The following is a 13,499-nucleotide window of genomic DNA, read 5'->3' on the forward strand; positions in this document are numbered from 1 at the left end:
GTAGCGCCCCGCAACCCTTTCAGTCCACATGTCCTGAACACATCTGGTGGGTCCTCTTGCCTCCCCATCTGCAGCTCCTCAATCTGCCTCTATCAGTGCACGCAATTCCTTTAGGTCACTGAACTTGGCCCAGTCAATCTACCCTCTAGCTACTCCTTTGTCCTTCAAGGTCACTAGCACATAGGGTCTTCAATCCACTGTTCACAACTCCGTTTGTGAACAACTTGTTGTCGCACAAAATGTTTAGGCACCACGACAACAACTCAGATCAGGGGCTATCACCCTGATCCACAATCTCTCTGTTTAACTTGTCTCCCAACAGTAGGCTAAGGGGGGTAGACCCTACAGAAATGAAATGAAGGAAAACTAGTTGGGAACCAACCAATTCGGGAGACACAATCAAGCGACCAAGTACTTGTTTTATATTTAGCAAGACTTATAGGATTCGATTAGATTTAGACAATTGATACCAATGCCTCATGGACTCAACTATCTTGTTAGTAAATTTAGGGACAGGTAATTGATGAGTAATTGTTGCTTGGATGAATGACTATCTTATATGAAATGCAAATCCTAAAACTAAAGTGAGATGCAGGAAACTTAGTTAATTTATGACTATCTTATATTTAGCACACTAAGGTGTGATTAACGATACCTCTCCTGAAAATCTAACATACCCGGTGCCTCCAGCGCTACAAAGAGCTGCGTCTCTGACGACTACAAGGTCATTGTTTTAAGTACTATTAAAACCAAGCTTCTCAAGCAAAGATGGATGGGTACCTATCTTTCTATCGACCAAGCTTATGCTTGTAAGTAAATTTTAATTATGCAAGACTAACCTAATATGCAAATGCATGAGACGATTAGAAGATGGAGCAAGATGAAGCTAGATTCAAGGATTTAATCGCCAAAATATTCACTACAAAAGACAGTAACTAAAGATAAACCACTTAAAATATTCAGCTCAGCAATGTCGCAGTTTAACGCCCAGTATGAAATTAAATCAGAAGCTTATCACTTCAGTTCATCTAGATTCAATGCAATTATAGCTCAAAGAGAACAAAAAGTTCTTCTCAGTTTTTTAATATCACCCTCAAGAACATGCCAGTTATATATATGCTCAAAATGCTCAATTTAGGAAACGAAAGATATGCGATTTACCATAATTCCATAAAATAGTACTTAACAATTAATTGAAAATTTCTCAAAATTTAATATGCGATAAATGTCCAATATTTTAAGTAAATAACCCGCTTAGAGTTAATCAAATGACGAGCAATCTTAATAGATGTCAAGCATAAAAATATTCAAAACACTCAGTATGCAAAAGACATGAGCACTTAAATTTCGAAAATTAATTACCATGAAGAACCATGAAATTCAAATGCTAAACACTTCAAGCAATTCCGGAATTAAAATTGATTTTCTTAAGTGCTCCAATCCAGAAAATTTTATTGTTTTCCTATAGTCAAACTTTAGAGATAATTTAAAAAATATTTAAATGTACCTTGACTATGGGAAAAAATTTAAATTTTACCCCTCAAAAATTTTGCTTTAAAAAATCCCAAACCCTTATCACAGAAAAAACCAAAAAAGGAACTTTAAATTTAAAATTTTTATATTATTCCTTTGGCAAATTTAATTAAAATTTTAATGTGGCTAATGTGAGAATCAAAAGGCTTAGTTAATTAAATTTTTAATGGGCCAAAGGCCACATAAAAGTTTAATTCGAAATGTTAAAGCCCTAAAATTTTATTTTTTTAGTTTTAGTTCTTTTTTAAACGTCAAAGCCACACTAAAAAAAATTAAAATGAAAATCGAATTAATTAGAAAATTTGATTTCTTTTTGTTTTTTGTAACTAACCCTAAAGAATAATAAAATCAAAATATGAAGGGAATTTGAAAAGGAAATTTGAAGGGAAATGTATCCAGGTTGAGGAGGAAGAACAAGGAACGCGGCGGAATAGAGGTTTGCGGGCAGCTGAAGGGAACGTAGAAAGAAAGGTCGCAGGAAAGGAAATGCAGATGCAGGAAGGGAGAAAAGTTACGGGTGGTTGCGTAGGAGAGCGAGAAAGGATCGAGATGTAGGGAATCTAGGGATGGAAGCGAATGGAGGCAGAGACAAGTTGGGATGCAAAAAAGGAGCAGCGACCAGTGAGGAGGAGGATCGAGCTAGGGCCGCGGCAGGGATTCAAGGAGGGAGGGACAAGGAGTTGGGAAGACAAGGATGAGGGAAAACGAGCAGTCGGCAAGGAGTAAGGTGAGGGAGAAGACATCACGCAAAGGAGAGGGAGAAATGGGGGCTACGGACAAAGAGAAAGGAGCACGCCAATAAGCAATGAGGGAATAGATTTCGAGGGATGAAAGGAAGGAAAGCGTAGATAAAAGAGGCAGCACATGCAGAGGGTTTGCAAAAAAAAACGAATTTTGCAGAGAGGAGTAAAAAAACCGCAACAGAGAAGCGAGGTTGTAAGAGGAAATGAGGGTTATCTCTGGCCCGAAAAGTAAAAAAAAAATAACCTTAAAAAATCTCCACCTGGTGTATCTTTTCTTAAAATTTATCTCGGAGATTTTGTGAAAACCCCAAATGTGAAGTTTTTGTTGAATGATTTGAAATGAATAATCCCTGCAAACAAATACTTTCTAAGACAAGATCTTGCCCTCTAGGGCCTATATCTGTTTCAGATCTTGAAAAAAAATCCTTGAAAAACCTTCAAATCCATACCTACAAATGGAAAATAAAAATACCCATATCCTAATATATACAAAAAATAAACAAAACCCCAGAAACTCAACTTAGAAACTCTTCAGATCTATGCACAAGAGTTGCGGATCTATAAGATCTGAAAAGTATGAGTCCAACTTCACTCCCAGATCTTAAGATCTAAGGCTCTTACAAGCCAGATCTATCAAATTTTACACAAAATATTTAAAAGATGTGGTTTTTTAGAGAGGTACTAGCCCAAAAACATCCTGCAGATATTAAAAAAAAATCGTTAGATAAATCCTGAAGCTTATATGAGGTAGGCTCTTCAAAAAAAATGTGTTGAGAGTTGGTTGGTCTAACCGAGGACTATCCCCAAACACTCAATGAAAACCCGAAATATCTTCTGCAAACACTAGATCAACCATCAAACCAAATAGAGAAATAGAATAACAATGAAATTTTGAAGAAATATAGATACCTGCTAATTCAATCAAAATTATAAATGCTACCCTAGATCCAACAAACTGAATAAGATAATTGTATTCAGATTGTTCTAAGAGAGCTATTGATTGATAGTTTTCACATAATATTAAGCAGAAATTAAAACAATGTTACCGTAGATTCTTAACAAGGAACACCACCACAAGTTAAAAACCCAAAGACTTCTGCATTTATTCCAGAAAATAGACAAGAGAACTTGAGAGATTAAGTACACGATTCAAAGATCAAATGAAAAATAAACTGACACTAACCTCTAATTTATAGATAAATTCTCCAATGGCTAGTTGGCTTTAGTGTTGTCAAATTAATCTCGACCATTCATAAAGATTTAATTAATCTTTAATCATCACTGTCGAAATTATTTTTTTTGAGGAAAAATCGAATTTTTCATTTAATTGGTTTTAATTAACTCAAAATTAATTATTTCGAGTTAATTTCCTCAAAAAATTGACTTTGACTTAGCCACCAAAGCCCAAGGGTTCAAAATATCTTGATTTCTTCAATATTCCCTTGGACGGGGACCTCCATAAATTAATTTCTTTAAAACCCACGAATTTCACCTTTGGAGAATTTAATTTCACCTAGGACACAAAATTAATTAAATTTCTGGTTTAGGATTTTAATTTAATTTTACTAGAAAATTTAATTAATTGACTTATGACTCATGAGTCATGAGGGGATTAATAATTTTTCCAACCCTCTAATATTTAGCCATGGCGTCTAATTATGACGGACCAGCACTAAATATTTTTTACATCAATATTTTACATTTTAATATTAAGGGGGAAAACCCGTTCGTTATAGACCCTCAAAAAATACCATAGTTACACGGGTACCACTCCCAAGCATTGGAGAGCATGTACCCCAAGCTACCCCGCTCCTAGGAGCTTGGGAGCTGATCGGAAATGCTCCAAAATCGTCGAGAGCTTCAATAGGTACTTTGGAGCTTTTCAGGAGCTTCACTGCAACTGATTTTTGATGTTTTGGGAGCTTCACTACAATGAATAAGTGCAAACTTAGGTGTATTTGACATTGTCGGCTTGGGTGTTGCTTAAACTGATGGAACTGTGCGAAGGGAAAAGTATGTCGATGGGTTTAGATCTGGATATGGGTGTGGAACTAAGAGAAACAACCCGTTTATGGAAATCCCTTCTATCCAAATGAAGATGAGGCGCCTAGCCAATCCTGATCTTTGTAATTGGAAAGCTATTCATTCTCTTCATATACATAGATGGTGGATGGATATAAAAGCATTTAGGCAGATCGCTAGCCACTTGCAAAACCATCATAATCGCCCAGGCTGAATGGACAAAAGATGGAATACTAAAGAAAAAAATAGTTGAAATTATGAAATATAAATATTATTAAAAAAACATTTTTTAATTTTATTTTTATATTTATTCAAGTATAAAATATATATTAACTTGGAAATTTATAATTTTATTATATAAACTCTCTTTTAAATAGCATTGGTTTTAAACTCTATTGTTTTAATTTTTTTCAATTATTATTTATATATATTTTATTTTTTCTTATCTCTATTATAATTAAATGTAACATCAAGGGCGAGGAATTGAACCAATGACTTAACATATAAAGTTGCATGAAATCACCTAATAATCGAGTAATAACAACAGTTTTTCCAGTTTGGGAGTTCTGCATGTTTCTTTGCTCAGAAGGAATTTGATTGGCAAATTGTTGATGGATTAATATTTTGATTTTTTTGGCAGTGTTTCAAAGTTCAATCTTTTACATATTTTTTGCAAGATGGAATTTGATTAGCTAGTTTTGGATGGAAATAAATTAATTATTTTACTTTTATTTTTAATATATATTAAATATTAATATATTATATTATTGTCACTCCCAACTTGACGTTTCTGTAAATTTGAGCAAAACTTCTAGCCGTGCCAAATACTCATTCCCGTGTATCAGAAGTACCTGCGTACCGGAAACTTGTGCAACATAGAAAAATACCCATTTTTGCGATACAAAATATAATCCAGTAGACCAAGTGACTTGCAATAAAATAATCTAGCCAAATAGCTAGGATTATTCCCAAATCACTTTTACACGGACTCCATCTAAAACACTAGGACTCGCATAAGATCTTAGCGACAAAATCCACTCTAGCTTGAGGAAAGAGTGGAGGGAAAAACTCTGCGGATCATTTGGTATCTAGAGACGCAGATGAATCAATGAGACAAAAAACCTCCTAGAACGGAGATCCTCACCAAAACCATAGGTTACACAGGCTGTTACATACAGACACGCTCATACTAAAATTATTTACATTTTACATATGCAAAATGGGCTAACATATTCATAAAACTGTCGGCTGATGATGAAGTCTGAATGGCATGGACACTCGAACATGATGGATCCCTTTTTGGAAAAGGGGTGTACTACTATGGGGTTGTTGACACAGAGTGGTCAACATAGCTCTTTGGTCTGCTCACTTCTGCTGCTACAATGATGGCATTTCTAGGGCTATGGAGGCTGCCCACTCTCACTGAAGAAGTCCTTCTCTACTCAGTGAACTAGGGCTAGTTGGCTGGCCCACTTGACTGCTACTTCAGTCCTTCAAAGTCTGCACATCCTTAGGCCCAATGCACCTGCCCTTCTACCAGATTTGTTGTCCTTCACAAGTGCTGGACGTAGGGCTCTTTTGACAGTCACCTAACAGCCCTCCAACTGTACATGAACTGCTCCACAAATCTTCCCAACCACAGTCAATTCTTTGACTGATCTAGGGCTTCCATATACTCTGCTCCAAGTTTGATCCTCAAACCACAGATCTAGCGCTTTCTAAAGTGTTGCTGCTCATGATCTATGAACAGACCTCTACTATTACCAGCGTTCTAACTACCTGTAGATGACTGAACTAGGGTCTATGACTTATTGTTCTTAGGCTGCTCAACATCACTGTCCAAAACCCTATGAAGAGTCCGCCAAAAATCAGATCCTTTGCATGTCGGTCCACACCACACATGGCACCCTTACTTCTGCTCATTTTCTGCTCACAATGTGACCTCCCTTTTGATCTTTTATCTCCACAAATACTCACACAGTCCTCAAGATCTGTGGCCTTATTTACAAAGGAAACCAACTATCCAAGATTCTCGGCCTTACCTTTTCTACTGGTTCTTGAGCAATCTGATCTGCAGACAATGGGGTACTCCTTATGGTCTGGACAAGCATAAACGCTGCCCTCAACTAGGCCACTTTAATCCTTCTGTTCTAAATACTTTAGAACAGACCTCCAACCTTGGCAATCTAGCTCCTTTAGGATACCTCCATGCAACTATGGATCTAGGGATTTTCTTGACAGATTTTCTAGGTCTGCTACAGATCTTTGCAGCCCCAAATCTAGGATTACTTCAAACCTGCAGCACCCCTCTTCCAGCCCTGTACAAGCTTCGCTGGTCCTCTAAGGCATGTGGCCTTACTCCACCCTCCCTCCAAGCCTTACGGCATACCAAAACATCTGATCTTCAGTGTTCCGGCCCTCCAATAAGGTACAGGAAACTGCAGCGAGATCACAAAGGTGCCACTGCTTTTAGCCCAGAACTTTCCAGCCCTTTTCCAAGGTTCCTTCCATTGCTTGGATGCACAAACTTGACCTCACCAATCTCGGCCAGCATCCTCCTTGAACCCTGACCTGAACATGAGACAAAAGACCCAAACGAAACCCTTTTTTTCTCCTCACTTGGGACGAATTGCCCTTGCTGGATCAGCTAACGGCCATTCCTTGTAGCCCTCCTTGGCCCTCAAGGTCAGCCTCCTCTAGGCTACATCTTGATTAGCCTCCTTGATCAAACGAGCTCCCTCTCACTTGATGTCCCTAGCCTTGATCCTAAGGCCTCCTTAAATAACCTCTTCCTTAGGTCTCTTAGGAATAGGAACCCTCTACAACTTAGGGGTTTTGATCCTCTAGACCTTGGGAATTAATTTTCCCTTTTAATTTTCTTTTTAATTCCTTCTTTAGATTTTAAACCCCTTCACTTGGGTTCTTTGCCCACAAAGCCTTTTGTGACCAAACTCGCACAACCCAAATCTAGGCTTGCAGAGTACCTCTCAAGCTACACAATTCAACAGTCCTCCATGTCAAATTCTTATGCCAACTCAACCTTGCACCCTATAAGTATCAAGTCATCTACATAAAAGACTAAAGCAAATCAAATCTATCAAATAAAATATAAAAATGTGATCTACAACAATTTTGGTGAAGCCCAAACCTTGCAACTACTTATCAATCCTAGAGTACCAAGCACAGGGTACCTACTTCAACCTGTAAAGGGATTTTTCCAATCTGCAAATATTGGTATCTCACCATGCACCTCAAACCCTCTCGATTAATTGATATGTACTTCCTCCTAAGTCAATCCATTAACGAAGGTTGTCCTAACATCCATATGATATAAATACCAACCAAAAAAAGATGTTAAAGACATAATGGTCCTGATTTAACTTTGAAGTACACTTGAAAACTAGAACAAAGGTCTCGTCATAGTCAACTCCCTCTCTCTAGGAGAATCCTCTAGCTATGAACCAAGCCTTGTACTTCTTTATGCCACCATAAGTTGCATGTTTCACTTTGTACAACCATGTGGAATCAACCCCTAATTTCCCCTATAGTCTCAACATACTCTCCCACACATTATTTTTTGTAGTGGAGTTAATACTCCACCATGGCATCCAACCATAGATGCACACATGTTGCCTTCTCATAAATGGAAGGCTCTAAATCAATAATGGAAGACATCAATCCAACATAACTAGGAAATTCATAAAAGAATGGCTTACCCAAAAGGAGGTCTTTGGAGCACCAACTTGCTCCTCTACCTCCTACAATCTGTATATAAGTCAACTGGACCTCGTCATTTTACTGGATGGTAAAGTTACATTTATACCTACACTGTAACTTGTCTAACCTGAACCTAAACTTTTTGATAACCTATGGATCAACACTTAGAACAGCAAGTGTTGTCTCCTCCTCAATCACTACTAGGAGCTCCCGAGACTTGGAAGGCTACATCATCATCAACCTATCACATCGTGGCTTACTATTATCTTTTTTGGAGATGGAATGTAGATATTGTAAGCCTTAAAAAACTCGTTTTAACCAACAAGAATACCCTTCAAGCTAAAGCGTTCAATCTTTGGCTTCTTCTCCTATGGAACATGAATGTAAATTGGACTCCCAAACACCATGAAATGAGAAACATCTTGTTTCTCCCCCATGATGGCTTCTTCTGAATCTTGTCCTTCAACACCCTATAACATCTCTTCAATATTTACACTGCAATACAACATGCTTCTAGCCAAAGGAACATAGACAAATCCAAGTCATCAATCATAAACTTAGCAATCTCTTCTATGGACTAGTTCTGTCTCTCAACAAACACATTTTGGTATAAGTTGTAAGGAACAATCAACACCATCCAGATCCCTACCTTTATGCAAAGAGTCAAAGTCATTGGAGGTATACTCACCTTCAATATCCAATCTTCTTAACTCTATCTTTCAACCTTTCTAGTTCTCTCTAAGAGCCTTAAACTCTAGGAACCTGTTAAAGACATCCTTTTGATTTATCTCTCTATTGGCAATCTTGAGCAATATATTAAGTTTGAATTAATTCAAACCCCAAATTGCAATATCTTCTAAAGTTGCTACTGATGCCTATCCTCTATCTTTATATAATTGGTTCTTTCTAGAAGAACCATCAATGAAAGTAACATAATAAAGATTTCCTATCAATGTCGTTGATGACATGTATCCACAAAAATATCTATGAATCAGATGACGAATCCCTCTTTCTATGTTCACTACTTGGGAAGGCAGCCTTGGCATGCTTGCTGAATTCACACTCCTTGACACAGTCCTTTATTCTACGCCTTAAGTTAAGAAATCCAAAAACCACATCCTTCAAAAGAGATAACGGATGATAATTCAAGTGACCAATCTTCTCTACCAAAATTCACACAGATTACCACTATTACTCAACAAGGCCCTTTACCTCCCTAGATTGCACGCAATCTATGAAGATCACCCTCCCTGAATCCTCTAGCCAAAACTTGACTAAGATCAAGGTATTGACTTCTAATGATCATTCCTTAATCATCAAACTCAGCCCTACACTTCAAATCAGTGAAATAAGAAATCAAATCAATATTCTTAGTCATACTAAGAACATACAATACCTTAAAATTTTAAATCCAAAATTTCTGCAATTAACATGCGAACTGAGATAAACACTAACCAGTGAAGCAGTTATTGGTCAAGGGGGTACTTACAAAATGTGATCTTTTGAAGCATTTTGTGATTCTCTAATTACAGAGCAAGATAAGCTCTTGCACCTTGGATTGATCATCATTGTAGATACATCTAACAAAGCCTTAGTAGCACAATAGAAGCAAGACACAAAGCAACACCCAAGCAATAACAAAAAAACAAGGGCCCCACACCCTCTCAGCTAGCTCCTACTCCCATTCGTGGTAAAGGTACTAAATCATAAGGCAAGAAGACTAAGAGGCAATATAGTTCTTGTGCAGGTGATGGTCATATGTAGGAAGATGCAAGCCCTAAAAGCAATAATGAAGGAGAACAACATCAATCTTGATCCTCCAACTCTTCTTCTCATGGCCATGCACTTTTTGCTTCTGCTTTTCTTTTGATGTAGCATCTTCTCCTCCTTTTAAAGAGTGGTTTATTGATTATGAAGCATCCTATCATATGGATAAAATTAAAGCCATATTTTCTACACTTAATAGATGTAACACCAAACAAATATTTGTTGTTGAAGATAAATCTCTTAGTGTTGTGAGGTCTAAAATAGTTCAACTAGATGATGACCATTTTAATGATGTATTACATGTTCTCTGCCGTTCCTACAACCTTCTATCAGTATATCAAATATTCATTCAAGCAATGTTAAAACCATAGAATGTTCACCTCACAAAATTATATCAAGGATTTTCAGAATCCCAAGAATTTCTAGCAATTGGAATTGTTGACGATATCACCAAGTTGTACACATTTGGCAACTTTGGGTCATCATATCTTCTATCAATTTTCATTACCCATAACAATGACATGAGAAAACTTTAGCATGAACAATTTGATCAACTAAACTATTACTCATTCCAACAGTGATTTAAACATTATATAATGACTAGTTTTCCTCTCCTGACAAATGTGTCTCAGCCCCCTTACACCTTCTTCATAGTGATTTGTGTGGTTTGCTTCCTTTTGCTTCTTTATTTAGACATCAACTTCAAAAGTTAAGAGCAGATAATGGGGTTGAATATGTTAAAAACAAATTACAGCTTACTGCACTGCCCGTGACATTTAGGTGAAACACCTTGTTCTGTACACACCACAACAAAATGGTGTTCTTGAAAGAAAGAATGGCACATTAAAAGGCATGGCAAATTGTATGATCCAAACCGAGGGATTAGGTCCACATTTTTGGGTGAAAGCCATTAATTGTGCAAATTACATAGTTAATGACACTCCCACAAAAGCTTAAAAGATATAGCAATGGAAGAAGCATGGAGGAACAATAAACCAAATTTAAGACACTTTCATGTGTTTACTAGTGAAGCAAGGTTTCATTCCAGATGAGAAAAGCAAAGCATTACAATCTGAGAATGGAAAGGAAAGTTTAATGGTGGCCTCTTGACCTGCATGCCTAATTTGACATTTAATGTTGCATCTTCTATTCCCAATTTTTCTGCTAGTGTCCCTATTATGGTTTCTTCTTCCTCAAATGATAATAGCAAGGATGAAAATCCACCTCCGCCTATTCACGCTGCTCAAATTGTGTACATTGAACATGTATCTATACTAGCACCACAGCATCCTAGAAGGGTCCGTACAACATGAGAAGTAGCTATGTTAAATTTCAAGATACCAACCAGATTTATTTTCTCACAACAATTTATTTTATTCCCAGCAATATATTTATTTAGCCAAATAAATGTTAAATTACTGAAAAATAAAATCACTGGTATTTTTAACTTCTAGAAATGAATATATGCAGTGGAATTTAAATCAAAGAGATCAATCACACACGGCAAAAATAATTCACCCACAACAAATCTCCATCATTTATTAATCTGAAAAATATGGGTTTGCGACCCACAAAGATACAAGGAAAAGTACAATAACTGGAAACTGTAAGTTGGCCCCCATGATGAATTTGGCCACTTGGAAATCGGCCTTTGGAATAACTCGGCCTACAGAAATTCGGCCCAAACAATCAGCTGGAAAATCGACATGCGCCCTGCCTACGTGCTGTCACTACGCCTCAGGAAAACTCGCCCCCCCAACAATTCATCTTTCTCCAAATCAAATCGACCTTCCCCCAGCAACATGGCCCTGCAATCTCTTCAACTCAGCCTCTTTGATTCGCCCTCAATTCTCCCATACTTCTCCTCCTTTGCGCTTTAGTCCACTGAGCCACTCGCACTAGAGAAAACCACTCTCTCTATGATGACTCGCTCTCTTGAGTTCTTGTGTGCCTTTATCTCTTTGCTAGGATTCCTTTATAATCTTCATTAAGTCCAAATCCTTAACCCTAATCTCCCTTGTAGAACATCTTGGAGATCAATAGCTGAGATTATTTCTAAGTTACTTAAATAATTAAATTATTTATCCTAAGAAAATGGCTTACTAGTCCACAACAATTAATTGACTTTAATTATTCTACTTTTCCTAAGAAGTTAGAATTGGGAAAGAATACATAAATCACTTACTCCACCAAGCAAGCACCTAAAGAGGCAATAAATAATCTCCCACATGCTAAGACACCAAGCCTATGCAAAAGACCTTTCGAAGCTACCACTAGCTTCAACAAGCTACTTATCCTGTCAATGATCCTTTAGTTAGCATCATATACATTCACAGTTCTAGTAAGCCTCCACTCGTTTTGTTCAAGTTTCAAAGACTCGAGATCCAAAAACATTAGCTAAAGCTTCTGGCCATCCAAATTCGGATGCAACAATGAATAAGGAATATTGTTCCTTAATGATGAACAATACTTGGACTTTTATACCTCCTCCAAGAGGAAGAAAACTTATTAGATGTAAATAGGTTTATAGAACTAATTATGTAATAAATGGAAGTGTTGAAATACATAAGGCCGGATTAATTGTCAAAGTATTTTCTCAAGTAGAAGCAATTGACTACAATGGACATTTTCCCTTGTAGCCAAAATGAATTCCATCTACCTAGTTCTAGCCCTTGCAACATCATACAAATAGGAGGTCCATCAAATGGATGTTAAATCTGCCCTTTTGCATGGGGACTTCCGGGAAAAAAATTACATGGAAAAACCTCTTGGATGTATCCAAAATGACTCCAGTCTTGTTTTCCACCTCAAGGAATCTCTCTATGGCCTTAAGCAAGATCCTAGGACTTGGTATGCTAAAATGGATAGTTGTTTTCTTGACAATGACTTCTTTAGATGCAATTCTGATGCAAATATCTATACCAAGAAAGTGGGTGAGCATCACATAATACTTGTTCTTTGTGTTGATGACCTTATACTCACTAGTAATGACCCCAAACTTCTAACCAATATGATATCTAATCTTAAGACAAATTTGAAATGATAGACTTAAGGCATCTCCACTATTTTCTTAGCATCTAAGTTTGCAAACCAAGGCAGGCATTCCCCTTTCCCAATCAAGGTATGCATGTGACCTCCTTTGTCACTTTCAGATGCAAGATTGAATACCAGCCCCATCTCCCTTTTAGTCTAGAGTCAAACTTGCTGCCACTTGTACCACACCCAAAGTAGATGCAACTTTGGGACTTTGTAGTGTCTAAATTATCTTAACCTGCCATTGGCACCTTGATTCATTGAGATGCCACTGGGCTACGTTTCTCCTGAGGCTGCTCCAAGCATAGATGAGATTTTGTCATTTTTCACTAATCAAGTGTTGTTCTTTCCTTGTAGGGGTTGTATTTCCCTTTCCCTGCAAGTTGTGACACTTCATAGGGGATTACTGGAGTGACCATAACTATCACAAACAAGCTCAGACTACAACTATTTTGACTTGTCTCAAAAAAAATAAACAAAGCTAGTTTAAAATGATATGTAGCTCCATTGAACCTAAGGAATTATTTGGAGGTTGAGATGGTGAATAAGGATTTGTTTCAAGCAGATTTTTTTCCATTTCCTTCGCATAATACAAGACCTGCTAGAGCCTAGCAATTAAAGAATAAGTAGAATAACAGATTAAGTGGCACATCAATAATACCGAAGTAATGTTGGGTATGTGTT

The 13,499-nt window shown here is 37.2% G+C and overlaps 1 protein-coding gene across 4 annotated transcripts in view; it reads right to left on the reverse strand.

Moving 5' to 3' along the window:
- Nucleotides 1–13,499, reverse strand: part of LOC149260929 (C2H2-like zinc finger protein) — a 150,591-nt gene that overhangs the window by 62,240 nt on the left and 74,852 nt on the right. The window lies entirely within an intron of this gene.

Source organism: Pinus tabuliformis, chromosome 6 (genome assembly GCF_031772625.1).
Source record: "Pinus tabuliformis cultivar Carrire ecotype Pingquan chromosome 6, CPIR1, whole genome shotgun sequence".
Classification (NCBI taxonomy): domain Eukaryota; kingdom Viridiplantae; phylum Streptophyta; class Pinopsida; order Pinales; family Pinaceae; genus Pinus; species Pinus tabuliformis.